The following is a 15,562-nucleotide window of genomic DNA, read 5'->3' as shown; positions in this document are numbered from 1 at the left end:
GTTACAAAAACATATAACAACTTTTAGCCTTCAGTCTTTTGTATTGGAAATCGTGTTATGTTGTATTTTAATGACGTTAGAAGACTTTTGTATTCAATCCATAAAATTCTTTAAGTATTGCTCTCTTCCTGATGCCTTTGTAAACAATATCATCTTTCTTTAATTTTCCCATATACTTAAGTTACAATTGCTTTTTTGCACTTTCTCAATATTTCAGTACTCTTATTTTCAACACTTTTCACGGAATTCATTTTCAGGAATCTATCTAGTAATAAGTGTGCCAAATAAGCATGGAAGCAAATAACCATTGTAGCAGAACTCCAGATTCTTCTATCACTATGTTTTCCCCATGTTAAAACTACATAATGCTTTCTACACTTATTTAAAATGCAATTTGTATAACGTCCTCATATTTTTTTGTATCATTTTGTAGCATATTTGGTCTTCTCTACAGCAGTTTATTGAATAAATTCTAGAGATCAATTTTATTTTCATGACCACTGGTAATTTCCTCAATAACCACTGTACATGGTTTACATTCTCATTTCAGTTGCATGAATGGTTTGAACTCTGTGCAAATTTCTGTTCATTTTCCCTTCCAAGTTTATTAATGATACACCTGCCCACTAAACTCAGTTAAACTTACTTAAAGTATTTCCTATTTCATGTGGACATCTCTACCACTCAAACTACTACCAAATTTCCTACAGTAATACATAGGTTCTTCTAAATCCTGCTTTATCTCAACAAGATTGTCTCATCCTTTACCTAAACTACACCTAATTTCAAACTAAAAATGCCTTTTCCTGATAACTTCATTTCCAACTGTGTTAGAGACTTCAATGAGAAAATGATAGTGAGAAAGAAACTAAAATATAGATCAGTATAATGTGACCATGAGAACTGAAGAGAAGCAACAGTGTAAGGAAGATGGTAAATTGTCAAAACTGTACATAGTTCTAAATATCTCTGAGTAAAAAGGACTTAGCGTAGGTATTTATACAGGAAGAGGCAGGGAGCTGACAACAGAAAATTCTCTGTGGTGTCGCAAGCAAAATCATGAATGGCAGAGAAAAATCTGATGTCAGGAAATTTAACATATAAAAAAAAAAATCCAGTATACATTGTGTAGAAGAACTACAAATGCCATTTAATGCTTTCAAAGCATAGTAATACTGCACTGCAGATCCATTTCATATCAATAACAAAGTCTGAGTTGCCAAAGAAACAAGCATAAGTTATATAGAGAGTATTCTACAGCAGGCCACTTTCTGAATAAACTAGGAATTTTGCATGAATCTACAGGATAAAAAATGATAGCAAACATATCCTACTTATTCATGAAATTGTATCTCTAGGACTGCCCTGAGATGAGACATGAGTAAGTCTGCAAATTCATCCCAGAAACTGCTTATGAAGCAGTAATCACTCCTCTATACAGTCTTCAGACTTCAAAAGATGCAGAAAAAGAACTAAACCTCATATTTGCGAAGAATCTTTTCCAGGCTATTAATAAGACATTAGCTCTAATAAAGGACTTAAAAACATCAATGAGCATTACATTCTGCTTGCTTTCCCTTGTTAAAGGACATGAATATGTAATACAGAAATTGGATGATACTTAACACTAGCAACATTAATTGTTACACCGGACTATTCGGCATCTTAGTTTCAGAATCATTTACAAACATTAATTTAGCCATGCAACACCCTTCTGAGGTAAGTACTATTAGTATTTACTTCTGTGAATGGTACCAGAGACTCACAGAAGGCAGCTGACATTTCCAAAACTTAGCAGTCAGCCAGCATAATTAGTAAAAGATATCATAGTTCTCTAAATAGGGAGCATTAAATTTCCATTTCTGCTAACATAATATTCATCTTGAGATACTAAATGGAATAAAACCATTCAGTAAGTTGAGTCAATATAGCTACAAGCAAGAGATTTAGATCCAAAATACCAAGTGAGCAAAGTATTTATGAAGATTCAGGAGAAACCTCTTTAGGCTGCAGTCAGTTCAAAACTATATGACAAAACAAATTTAAGTAAATCCAAATGTAAAATAATTATGAGGAGTTAATGAGATTCTCACATATGTGAAAAGACAACTCAGATGGAGCATTAGGACAACTAAGCAACTCCATAAAGACACTGAGAATACAGCACAAGTAGCTTAAGCCAGTCATTTCCCTTTCTCCTTTCCCCACCATCACACCATTTGCCCACTCCCTCCAGCTTCCCCCGCCAATTAGCCTGTGCTAATGCCTGGTAAATCAAACAGTGGAGCTGGTCCAGGTTTATTTTCTAGTAAAACATAAAACTGCTTATGCTCCAAACACAAAGGAGTGGGGATGGGATTCGGCATGGTTGCTTTTCAGTCGGACCAGCTCTTTTGCCCAGTTCACTGTCCAAGCTTACCAGTGCTCTCACTTGGACAACGTGGGTGCAGAAATGAGAAACCTGATTAGACATAACCACATGAAGTGTCTCACCATGGCCTCCCACCCCCTAATGCCTGCTGGCTTTTGGTCACATTCACTGAGACAAGTTAGAACTACAATCAAGCCCATTTGGGCAGCTCTAGCAGCACAAAGCGCTCTCAACTGGCTGCATCTTCGTCCTTGAGCAAACACCTTGGAGTGTACCCATGCCACTTTGAGGTGGCTGGTAGCAACACCCTGTGGTGGGTTGACTCTGGCTGAGGGCGAGGTGCCCACCACAGCCACTCCATCACTCCCCTCCTTCATTAGACAGGGGAGAAAAAGTACAACGAAAAGCTTGTGGGTCGAGATAAGGACAGGGAGAGATCATTCACTAATTACTGTCACGAGCAAAACAGACTGAATTGAGAGAGGGAATTCATCTAATTTATTACTAAGCAAAACAGAGTAGAGGAATGAGAAACAAAACCCCACCCCTCCCATCTTCCCAGGCTCAACTTCACTCCTGGCTTCAACCTCCACCCCCCTCAGCGGCACAGGGGGATGGGGAGTGGGGGTTACGGTCAGTTCATCACACAGTGTTTCTGCCGCTTCTTCATCCCCAGGGGGAGGACTCCTCTCATCATTCCCCTGCTCCAGCATGGAGTCCCTCTCACGGGAGACAGTCCTTCACAAACTGCTCCAACATGAGTCTGTCCCACGGGCTACAGTCCTTCACAAACTGCTCCAACATGAGTCTTTCCCACAGGGTGCAGACCTTCAGGAGCAAACTGCTCCAGCGTGGGTCCCCCATGGGGTCACAAGTCCTGCCAGCAAACCTGGTCTGGCGTGGGCTCCTCTCTCCACGGGTCCACAGGTCCTGCCAGGAGCTTGCTCCAGCATGGGCTTGCCACGGGCCACAGTCTCCTTCAGGTGCCTCCACCTGCTCCGGCGTGGGGTCCTCCATGGGCTGCAGGTGGAATCTCTACACCCCCTCATCCTTCCTACATGGGCTGCAGGGACGATCTCCATGGTCTTCACCACGGGCTGCAGGGGGATCTCTGCTCCGGCGCCTGGAGCACCTCCTGCCCCTCCTTCTGCACTGACCTTGGTGTCTGTAGGGTTTCTTACATCTTCTCACTCCTCTCTCTGGCTGCAAAAGCTCCCTCTAGCTGTTTTTTTTCCCTTCTTAAATATGTTATCACAGAGGCGCTGATTGGCTTGGCCTTGGCCAGCAGCAGGTCTGTCTTGGAGCCGGCTGGTTATTGGCTCTGTCAGACACAGGGGAAGCTTCTAGCAGCTTCTCACAGAAGCCACCCCTGTAGCCCCCCTCCGCTACCAAAACCTTGCCACACAAACCCAATACCCATCCCCAGCCCTGAGCGGGACATATAAGCTATGCAAGTGCATGACTGGGTACAGTTACGCTGCTCTGATCAACCTGCCTACATTAACTGTGAGGCAAACTAAGAGGAAATGCTGATGACTGGTGTTCATCTTACATCTCACCTTGCTATGCGATTTGGTTTCTTTATGTGGGGATCAAATCTCTGAACCCCTCAAAAAGAATCAAGCAGAACTCATCTAAACACAAGTAGTAACAGTGAGAAAGTAAGAAAACTTCTTATAACGTACATCACTTCGGTCTTCACTGGGCATCCTAAAAACCCTTTTTTCCCTTAGCTACCTTGAGGCTAAAGAATCATAGGATGAGTTCCCATGCGGGAGAAAAACTGAAAGAACTTTCTCAGGCAGAAACAGTTGCTTATGACTTTAACTGTGCAAGATCTGGACAAGGCCCTTGAAGTTGAAAAAACAGAAGTCTACATCCTGAAACACCTAACCATCACCTAAAAACTGGATCCTAAAGATTGACTTAAGTGAACTGTGGAGTCAAGCTAGTGTTGAAAAATACCACAGAGCTGGAACTACAAACTTGTTTCCATTTGTTAGCACAGCCATAAGTATGATCTGCTGTGTTACACTGCAGCATATGATGATCAGCAAAACTAGATCATTTTGGATACTTTGTAAAACTAATACAAAAGAATACTGCTATCTTTGCACACCGCTCTGCAATAAATACGGTTTAGCTTAGGAACAGAACTTCTGAAATAGATGATCTGAGACTGTAAATCACACGGGTAAATTGCGTCTGAGTTATTTCTGTATTATTTCAAACGGTTAAAGCAGTCACATAGAAGTGCAGTTATTTGCAATAGTGTCCAGAAATCATAGCTGAAAGGCAGTAATGTACAAAGCGGAGCTTTCAGATGTATTTTTGTTATGAACGTAATAATATCCTCTATATATGTCAGACCTCTAAACCAGAGGCTTGGGGAGAGAGAAAGGATAAAGGTCAGGAACAACAATAAGGAAAATTGTAACTGTGCACAAAACATATAAGAAAATTGTTATGATAGCTACATGCACTGTACTTCTAATAGCTGATTAAAGTCAACAGCTTACTGAGGAAGAGAAAAATTAATTCCTGAAACAATCTGGCCACAGAAATGTGTCACAAAGCAGAGAAGTATAAAGCCAAACTTGCTGCAGGGTCTTACAGTAAGTGCCTTCACTTCTACTTGCACCAGCTGTGGCCTGTAGTACTTTCCCACAAGGTAAAGATCCTTGAAAATGTACAGAAAGTAAGCACTTGAAAAGCTGTCTTCAGTCTTAGGGGGTATATTCAGAAGCCTCCTTCTAGGGGTGCTGCAGCTGATTAGCCCCTTTAGAAGGAAACCCAGCAACCCACCAGCTGCTTCCTTAACCTGTTAACCCTTTCGCCTTGCTTCAAATATTTCCATAATTATTTTAGATATATACAAGTATAGACAAATGCATAACCAGCTCTGATTTAATTTTATTTCAGTGTCTCATGCATGTGTATAATCTGTAATTTAAATCAATAAACATTTATTAAGCAGGTTGTCTATTGAGTCACAGATGCTCTTGCTGCAGTTCATTATGCTGACTCATTTTCCAGAGTGCCCAGTGAGTTCTGGAAGGATAAGGTACTGCAAAGTACGTGATAAATGTCTAATGCTTCCAGCTCTTCAAGGAAGAAAAAAAAAAATTACAGGGCTTGAAACTTGAGCTTAGCAGTATTAGTAAACAGTGGGACTAAAAATCCAAGCCAGAGTCGTGTCGTGTTTGATATTAGTTGAAAAAGAATCTAGAGCAAGAAAATCAGCACTGCAAGACCAAAAACACTTCACAACGACATCCACAAAACTTCAGAAAATTGAGATGTTGCCCTGAAACTGCAAATGCACCACTACATTGCTAATCAATGGCAGGTCTGGCAACATAGAAATGCCATATATAAACTTCAGACAATTCATACAATAGTTCATCATATTCACAGATCACATTAAAGGTTAACATTAAACCTAATGACTTCTTTGAGATGACTGCTTTTACAAATACAAAGGAAATGAACATTATACTCAGAATAAATAGGGTATTTAAATTGCCTGTAATGAATAAAAGCAGATGGGAGAGCAGTAAAATGAATTAGAAACAAGCCCAGCAGATTGTAGATGAGAAAAATGTAATTATGTCCAAGTCCATTTTTTAACTAGCAGCTGACAATCATATTGATTTAAGTGTTTGAGAGTATCAGAAAAATAAGTATCTTCCATTGCACATGAATAGGAGTGTCTGTGAAAGTACCTAGGGAGAGTTCAAAACAAACTGTATTTAAAAAAAATTTGGAAGGAATTAAAATTCCTTGGGAGCAGCAGATATCCCCTGGGGCCACAACACATGTAATTGTTCACATTACTATTTGACAGAAAGGGGATGTTCTACATGTTCTAGGCCACACATTTTTTCAGAAATAGATGGACAAACTTTGCCTACAACATAGCAGTTAATCTGTAGGAAATAAGGAGCTTTCCCCAGTCCCTGGTGCTTCTGTCCAGCTGTTATTCTAGGTAAACACCTTACAGAAGTTAGAAAGATATTCATCTGCAAGTTATTTGGATGACTATTTATGAGTCCCCAAAATCACTGAAACAGAAAACTGGCCCCTTAGACTGGTCAGAAGAGAAAAGAGCGTCCACCATACAGAGGTGAACACTTAACACTCCTACGCAATACTGGTTTTCTTCCACTGAAAACAGTGTTCCTCAGATTAAGCTTTGCATCAATAGGCGAGGCTCAGAACTCAAACTGAGGTCCTGCAGTGAGAATTTCACAAGGAGAAATGGCAGAAGTTAGCTGCTGTTGAAAAGGTGCAGTACTACAGGTAGCAGCAGGCCTGAAGGAATTGCCTGAACCTTTACTCTAGCTGAGTAAGGGGATGGAGCCCCAGAAGAGGGCTACCTCCACTTCTTCACAAGACCAGCCAACAGAGCATGTCACAGCACTCTGAACTTCTGACAAATGGAGTATAGCAGATGACAAGCAGGAAAGATGATGTGGAGCAGGTTTTAGTAGGCAGTAACACCTTGAGCTCAAATCAAATTCACTGACTACTCCAAGTTCCCAGGCTAAGCACTTTTTTCCCCTTGGATATAAAATATTGCTATTTTTTCTCCCATTGCTCCTTTCTTCTCTAAATGTGGTTAAGTTTTTATTTTTATTTTGTAAGTAGGGTTCTTCTAAGTAGGAAAGCAGTACCTAATAAAAGTGCTCTCAGAGCCCGCTCTCAGGAGATGTTTGAATTGGTGGTGCCTAACATTAAAAAAAAAAAACCCAAAAGACCCCACAAAACTACAAATCAGAGTAACATATTTCCACAGAGAAAATACTGAGGTCCTTTTATATTTAAATCTAAAATGCTACATTTCAACAACACAATGTTGGTGACAAACAAAAAGCTTCAGAAATTTAGATAGTATGACATAATTATAAATAAAGGCATTAGCTGGTCCTTGAGGATACTCCATTAGTCCATTCTCTTCGTACATTTAAATTGCATACAACCATCCAGCTAAGTTATTGTACCCAAGTGCATCATGAAGTATAGTTTGTGCAGTGTCATTAATGTATAAGGAACACAAGAAATGATTCTTTGCACAGATCCTAAACAAATAGAGAAATAAAATACTTTGCTGCCACTATACAAATGTTTCCTAACTGTTCATTTCAACAGCTGTAGTGCGCTTTAGTGGGAAATCCTAGGAATTTGAAATCTAACAATTTTCTAGCCCTTGGTCACAGAAGTGCCTTCAGGTAATCTGGTGAGGCAATGAGGAGAACACCATCTCTATCTTGAAGACTGTTAGTTTGCCTACACAGAGAACCTATATTGCGCGCTAACCTGTGTGAAATACACAGTGCAGTAGATACTTAGTGAGAATTCCCCACTGCAAACAATCCCAGTTTAATCTAAGCAAGATTACATACTCTTTTATTGAAAAACATGGAAAGAACATATCTATACCATGTAGCAGCTACCTCCGACAAAGCTGGTACATCCACATGACATTATGAAGAGCTATAAACCAGATCAATCTATAAGGAGTATAGCTACATCAAATTCATTGCAATGCAGCTGTGACATAACCATACTGCTTCAATTTCTGAAGCTAGCATGGGCACTTCTGCACTATGTATTTTGGACACATGCTCTAAAATTGTTGATGCAAGGACTTAGTATAAAGAGAGCACATAGAACAAATTCATAAATGAATATACAGATTACTTGCAGCAATTCCCCTTTGTAGGCTGGTCCTGTTATTCCACAGGGTATGCTTAAATCCTGGTTTGGATTAAACAGCCATGAAACTGAGTGCAGGAATCTGAAAAACTTATATCCCTAACAAAGAGTAATGTAGTATGGACAAAGAATTGAGAGATTTTAGCATTTTTCAAGCTTTGGAGGAGTTAGTAGGTTGTTTCTTCTTCCTCCTCACTCAGATAAAACCAGGAACACACAGTAACAGGATAGCAGCTTTTAAGTGTAGGTTCCTTTGCTATCTAAGTCTACTTTATGTAGCTTAAGGAGTCATAATCCCAAGCAAAGACAGTGCGTTAACAAAGGCTTTTTGATAATTCCACATTTTCTTCAACTTTATCATTTGAGCACAACTCTGAGTCAGGAGACAGAGCCTAGAAGCTGTCCACATGGTGGGAAGAACATAAATTGTAATTTACAAAATACTTCATGCAACACATAAGGACAGAGTAATGAGAATGAATTCTCACAGCAACATAGCCAAGAGAAATCTGTTAAGCTTCTTGGAACATATGCAACTGATTGAAGCAAAGTAAACAGCAGTATCAATGAAGATCTTTAAAAGCTAAGTGGGAATTTCAGAAAAACCAAGACCAAATTCAAGGATTTTCATTTCATTCAAGAAACTCTGCTCATTCATTCTTTTTTATCTGAGCAAGAAGACAACTAAAGTGTCTCATAACATTTATCAATAAGAGAAATTAAGAAGATACATGACTTACCTCTTCAGAGTTAACATCTCTCTACGGTCAGACTGTCTGTAGTTTGTTTACATGCTCTGGGAAGGAAAACTGGCAACTTCCCTTAACTGAACCAAGAATATACTTTGAAAGAGGTTTATACAGTCTTTGCAAGGGCAGTCGTAGTGGAGCATGGACCTAAGTGTTGAAAGGTGCTCAGAATACGAAATTCTGGCACTATGCGTTAAACATGAAACTGCAGTGGAATTCACTGACACCAAGCAACCCTTGTTTCTGAAAGGCACTGATTTTTCCAGGGCCTCGAAGTCTAGAATTCTGGTCCAGAAGGGAACCAAAGCCACCTGAGCTAAGCTGTCAACAACACAGATCTCACAAAGTTTCAGTTTCTGAAATGGAGTCTGGGGGAAAAAAAAAAAAAAAAAAAGCATTGTTGAGAGTGCTTGCAAATTCCCACCCCTCTTTTTTCCTCTATCCATTCTAACAGAGATGGTGATTGTAGTTTGAATAGTCCACTTAAAACTGGCAGCAGTAATACATCTCCACCTATTCTCTACTTAATTTCAAGAAAAAAGCACTGAGTACAAATCATTTCTCACCAGCACTCCCTCTCATTTTCTTCAGGTTGAAAACACACAAAAAGTGTATTCAATTTCCATCAAGAACCCAAACTATCCTCAACACTATACAGCATTTTCCATTTAAGAATGAACACACATGTAAAAGAAAAGCACACAGCAACACAGATTAGGAGGGAGGGAGGGAGTGGAGAATAAGACAGGGAAAGGAGTGTCAAACATTCTATATTCTTGTAGACTTTCAGCATGAGAGGTTACTTGAGCTTTGACAATATCAGTGCATAGAGAGAACAAAGGTTCACAACTGGTTAGTTTGGTATAGCTAGCCAAGAAAAGTTATTAATAAAATGTGCCACAAAGGCAGTTGTTTCATTCACAAAATTCGAGTTTGTCCATGTAATTAAAAATCCTTTCATGCAGCAATAAACTGTGGCTGAGTATTCCAACACCAATGCAACCTAAATTCCCGTAAAGTGCTTAATATGATCAATGCAACCTCAGAACCAACAGTAAGAGGTTTCTATGTCAGGAGCTAGTGGAAAAAGTCTTGAGGTGACGAACACAGAATGCTCCTATTTAATTCATCCCATATTCAGGAAAACAGATTCTATAAATAAAGTGACATCAATGAAATACATCCAATTTCTCCTTATAATTGAAACAAGCCTGAATGTTGTGCTGCTGAGGTCAACAAATGATAATAGTAATACTGCCTATAACACTTTCTATTTCACGTTACAACCTCTGAGAAGAAAATCCCATCATGGTGAATGCCAGCAATACAGGAACCTTGAGATTGCAACTAAAGACATCTGAGCCCTAAGAGAAATGACTGCAAGTTTGTTCTGTTTGGCTTAAGCATGGTTCACTATTAAAGTAGAACATTATATCTGTACCTACAAATTCAATAACACATCTGTAAAATTAATGGCACAAATAGTATCCAAGGGATCTTGAAGAGAAAAAGCATAATCCAGAAGATGATACTGCATTACCTCTCATAAAAGCAACATTAACCTTCAATACCAAAACCCTAATCTGATCTTTTACTGCTTTTCTGAGAAAATAAATGCATAATAGTAAGCACAGGCATACAGTATTAGAAGATAAATAGACCAAAGTGGAATCTGAACTGAGCAAGGACTTAATGTTGAACTCCAGAGGTTTTAATCAAGAAAAAGGTCTTCGTAGAGCGGAGTTTCCTTTCCCATGGTGCAATATTTACATAGGATTGAAGTTGTTCAGATGACCTTGGTTACCACAAGGCTATGCAGACCTGGCACTTGAAGCAAAATGTTATTACCTTTGGGGACCGGAGTAATTACAATCAATTTGCCGTGTTGATTGGCTAGCGACCTCTTCTTCAACTTCTTAATTTGCAATACAGACAAAGCTCCAAATGAAGTGAGTGAAGGCCCATAAAGCGATCGGACATTCTAAGAAATACAGCCACATCACTGCTGAAAACATCATTTAATATCCATTTGAATTTTTAGAGGCCCTGCTAAGTTCCCTCTTTTGCTTTAACGTATTGGGACCCTTTAGGCAACCAAGCTCCCATATCACCTAAAAGAGTGAATAATGTTATTAACAGTAGCCACTTAGAGCTACTCATATGAGGACCAAGAACTAATTTCAAAGTTAAACTGTTCTTCCGGTTGTGGTCTCACTTACCCTGGTCTGTACCACTGTCATTTCACTGATTTATGTGGAGTAACTACTGGTTGACTGCTAGCTTCATAAAGGAGTAAAAGTACGTTTTCATTGATAATGTATTTTAAAAACAAAGCTGCAAATCATTCAAAAACTCTCGGAAGCTGCAAATGCTTATGCTTGATTTATTACTTAACCATATCTGGCAAATCGAACTTCCTCTCTAATGATTGCTGTGTTCTAGATTCTTGTTTGAACCCTTTTCAGAAGGAAATCTGCATTTGAGTTCACAATTTCCATGTCAAGTTTCATTGAACTGCAAATTACCCTAGCTGAATTACATAAACCATTGAAAACAGACTTTAAAGCAAACTACAGTCCTTAACTCTGGCAACGCTGCTGAGTTTGACTGTAATTACTGCTACACCAGCACTTCATTTACTATCCCCTAATGCCCTATGTCTATTGCTATCAACAAATTATGGATTATCGACCCAGTTGGTTGCTGTCAAATATATATTGTCTGTCTAGTGTTGAAATTAATAGCCTGCACATAACTGACTAGAATTATGTCAATACAACACCTATAGGAGTAAGAAAATGAGCACAAATGGGAAAAACTAAAGTGAAAGGTATGCATAGATGAACTCAACAATTTTTTCATCTTCTGTGATAAAGTATATTTGAATCAAGATCAGAGAATCTGGAAGGTGATTTATGCTTATCCTACTCTTCTATAGCAAATAGAGATGGGACACAATGTTCTTTGGTCCAGGAGATAACTGCAGCTTCTTTTTGCTTTATACTTGTAAATACTTTTTTCAGTCTATTGCTTGGCAGCTTCTGCTGGATTTAGTATTTAAATAATTTCCTTGTTTGCCTTTTCTCTCCAGTTTTGAAGTTACAGAGATCCATAAAAGGTTGCATGCACAGAGATGATTTTGGAAATAATTAAAATTGTGCAAACTGTACACTTGTTTTCTCTTGGACTTACAAGCAGAATGATTAAAAAAGAGGATTCTATGAGAAATCATACAAAAGTAGGGGTTTATGTACAGAAGCACATGATGTATACACCCACTGGTATGATGTGCAAAGTGTTCCCACCTCCATACAGACTTTAGTCTTTCTATTTTATATCATGTTCCTGCTCTATGTAGGAAATTATAAAATTGAAGTGAATATCCAACTGAGAGAAGAAAGAATATAAACTAACAGTACAGAGTATCCAGAATTGTAAAATAGACTTTAGCTTAGGATGTACTTGGGCTACTAAAAACAGAAAGGGAATTATCACTGTTGTTGCTTTGTTTCCTCAACCATTTGCTACAAACACAGGATGTCAGGCTAAGTGAACATCTCATCTGACCCAAGACTACCATTCTTAGGTTCTTATTAGTAGGTATAGTCATTCCAGATAGCATCGCTGATTACAAACGTCCATCAAAGACATATTGAGAATTAACCAACATGTCTAGGACGTAAGCACAAATCCTCAGTGTACCTAAACTGCTGTAATTATCTTGCTGTCCAAATTGCTACACTGATTTGTATCTTGCCCTACAGATCTGTTTGACCAAGTCTATTGTGCTATTATGACAGCATTTAATAAATAATCAACAGGGTGGAGTAACAACCTATTAAAAATCAGTGGAAGTGTAACCTTTAATTTTAGGGGGAAAAATGTTTGCAATGCATAATGAAGTCTGAAAATAAATTTCTAATTAAAAAACCCTCTACTTTTCTAGTGTCTCCTGATATTTATAAGCATGTCTTCAGAGTCCATTTAGTAACTTCTTTTAGCTACACAGTTTTATCTTTTTTCCACTAATACTTCTTGCTTCTGCATTAATGCTACCAGTTCTGGTAACAAAATTATCTTTGAAATCATATTTCTTAAAAGCAAGAAAATTGTCTGGAAATAAAGAGCTTCCCCAAAACATTCTCTATGGAAATTTTGAGAAATCAATTTTCAAGAGAATGTTTATAGGTCTCTTAACTAAGCAAGGAGCATACAATGGCATAGGATATTAGAGAGCATGTTACAGGAAACATCTTTTTGGTTTGTGTTTGTAGATCCTAGACAACAGATAAAAGCTTCTAGGACATGACAGAATGTATATAAAGAGCAGTATGATGCAGTTTATATTTAAGTATATATTTTTTCATTAGATCTTTTTCAAATGTCTTTACAATTTCTTCTTAATTTGCATCTGTTTCTCTGTTGTTTCCTTGTTTGCACCTGGAGGAATAACTGCTGAAGATGGTTGTGGAAAATACCCGTTAACTCCTTGAAAAGAATGATTTGTCAAGATCGAACAACAGCAAGTGGCTTACGAGAGCTGTGCAAACGAGGCCATCTCTTGACAGAATTGACAGAACCAATATGTGGGCTGCTAGAGAGATAAGGGATTGCAGCTGTTCTAAACACTAGCATGATGTTATAAGCTGGTCGTCTACTGCATGGATCAGCTTCTTTGGGTTTACAGGTGTACAAGTTAGGATTTAATAAATTTGGCTAAGAATGATCAAAAGCTCCTTATCTATAACCCTACAGAAAAAATACCTGCCCAAATATTTCTCACAAAGAATTCTGTAAGCTGATGATGTGTTGCCACTTTACTAACCACAAGGGCACAACAGATGGAAAGACGGTTAGTTTCTAAGCTATACAGCGACTTTTGAACTGTACTGCGTCCCAGCTTGGTAGCTAAAGAATTTCACAACTACTGTCACACTTCCCATAACAAGGAGAGGATATGACAAGAGAGGAGTTTCTCTTACTGCTACCCACATCCTATGAAAAAAAGCATACATAATGTCAGACTTGACCTTATGGCACTGAAAAAAGAAAATTACCTCCTTGGTAATGCTGACATCATTTTTACAGGGGCTTTGCCCCATCCAGTACTGGCTAGTAGCGATACTTGGTAAATTCTTAGCCCAACGAAGGACAAAATGGTGTCACAAGTGAAATGGCACTGCCCAGCTGGGGAGACTGCGTGCAGACCCTACTGAAATACCTTCCTATACTCTGGGCTCTATACTTCACTTTGAAATTACAGTTATCAACATACACGACACTGAAACATCCAGCTCCTTACTGGAGCTTGACTGATATATGACACAGTAGCAACTAGCTGTTTTGCATTTCTAAGTAATTCCAGTTTTATCTTGCAAGGAGGCTCTTGGAAGAGAGGTAGTAAAAATAGGGAGGAAAATGAATGCAGGAAATAAATGAAAATAAAGAGAGAAAACTGTCCTCATAACGATAGAGTACTTAGAGCAGTAATTCACCTGAAGGGAAGTAACTAGCTGGTTTGTCAGTGAACAATTTGCTTTCATTGATCTCTTGGTTAAATATTGAAGACATTTGCCTGCAGGGTTCAATGTATGAGAATAAATTCCTTAATCACCCCACTTTTTGTGCCTGTGCTTGTAAATCAACACGTGCCACAAGAGGAAAACTGGCAAGATTTTAAAGAATGTTCCACCACTGCCAGCTGTGTCTTCTAATTGCCCATGTCATGATCTTCCTGCAATGGTACCCCTTCTATTCTGGTCTGATCTTTATTTCTTTTATAAAACAGTATTAAATACTGGCAAACACATGTATTGAAAGCTGAATGTATGCTTCATGTGTTTTAACACCTGGCAACAGTGTCACAACTATCTCAAATTCAACTGAAGTTTTCCAGCTGTAGTCTGTAAAATACTAAGGCTATGGGTTGAGAAATATTCTGTGTAGTTATATGGTCATATAACATGCACGTTACAGCAAACAGCTTGTTAAACTCTAGTGTTCTGTCTTGCTAGCCTTTTTCTGATAAAAAAAATCTTTCTATGTGAGATATAATTAAAAATTGATTGATGTTGTTACATTTTTCACTATGACTAACTCATAAAATTTAGCTTCTTTTTCTCCTCACTGAATTATCTGTGAACCAGTTAAGCACACGTGAGCCACAGACTCACACTGGAAATCCACTTAGCCCAACTTCGTACTCAACAGTGGCCAAAAGCGAATGCTTGAGAAGTAGCAGAACAAGGTAAGTGTATTTGCAAAGCAACCTCACAGCATCTGATCATTTTAGTTCATGGACTTACTAAGATATGATTGACTCATATTTAGCAATCTCAGAGGATAACTGGGGTCATTTTAACTCCACGTGTCTCTTCACCTCTCCATATCTTGTGGCAAAGAGCTCTACTGCCTGGCTGTAAACTAATCCCCTCCTCAGCCCACTCCTGTTATTTTGAGCCCACCTTCTGCTGTCTTCATGCGATGTCCCTTACTTTTCATAAAAATGGAGGTTCTTATAAGATGTTCCTCATTATTTCCCAGGTAGTCTTGATGAATATATTACTGGTTATTTTTGAATTATTCATCAACACATCATAAATGATTATTACATTCATGGCACCAGTTTAAAATGTTTTTAAGGTCTGCTTCTGCTCTGAACAAAGCCCACAGCTCACAGTTGTTGTCATGAGGTTTCATTCCTTGCTCTGCCAGTAGCACCAGT

This window comes from Balearica regulorum, chromosome 4 (genome assembly GCF_011004875.1).
Source record: "Balearica regulorum gibbericeps isolate bBalReg1 chromosome 4, bBalReg1.pri, whole genome shotgun sequence".
NCBI lineage: Eukaryota > Metazoa > Chordata > Aves > Gruiformes > Gruidae > Balearica > Balearica regulorum.
The sequence above is the reverse complement of the archived record's forward strand: the minus strand, read 5'-3'. Positions refer to the sequence as shown.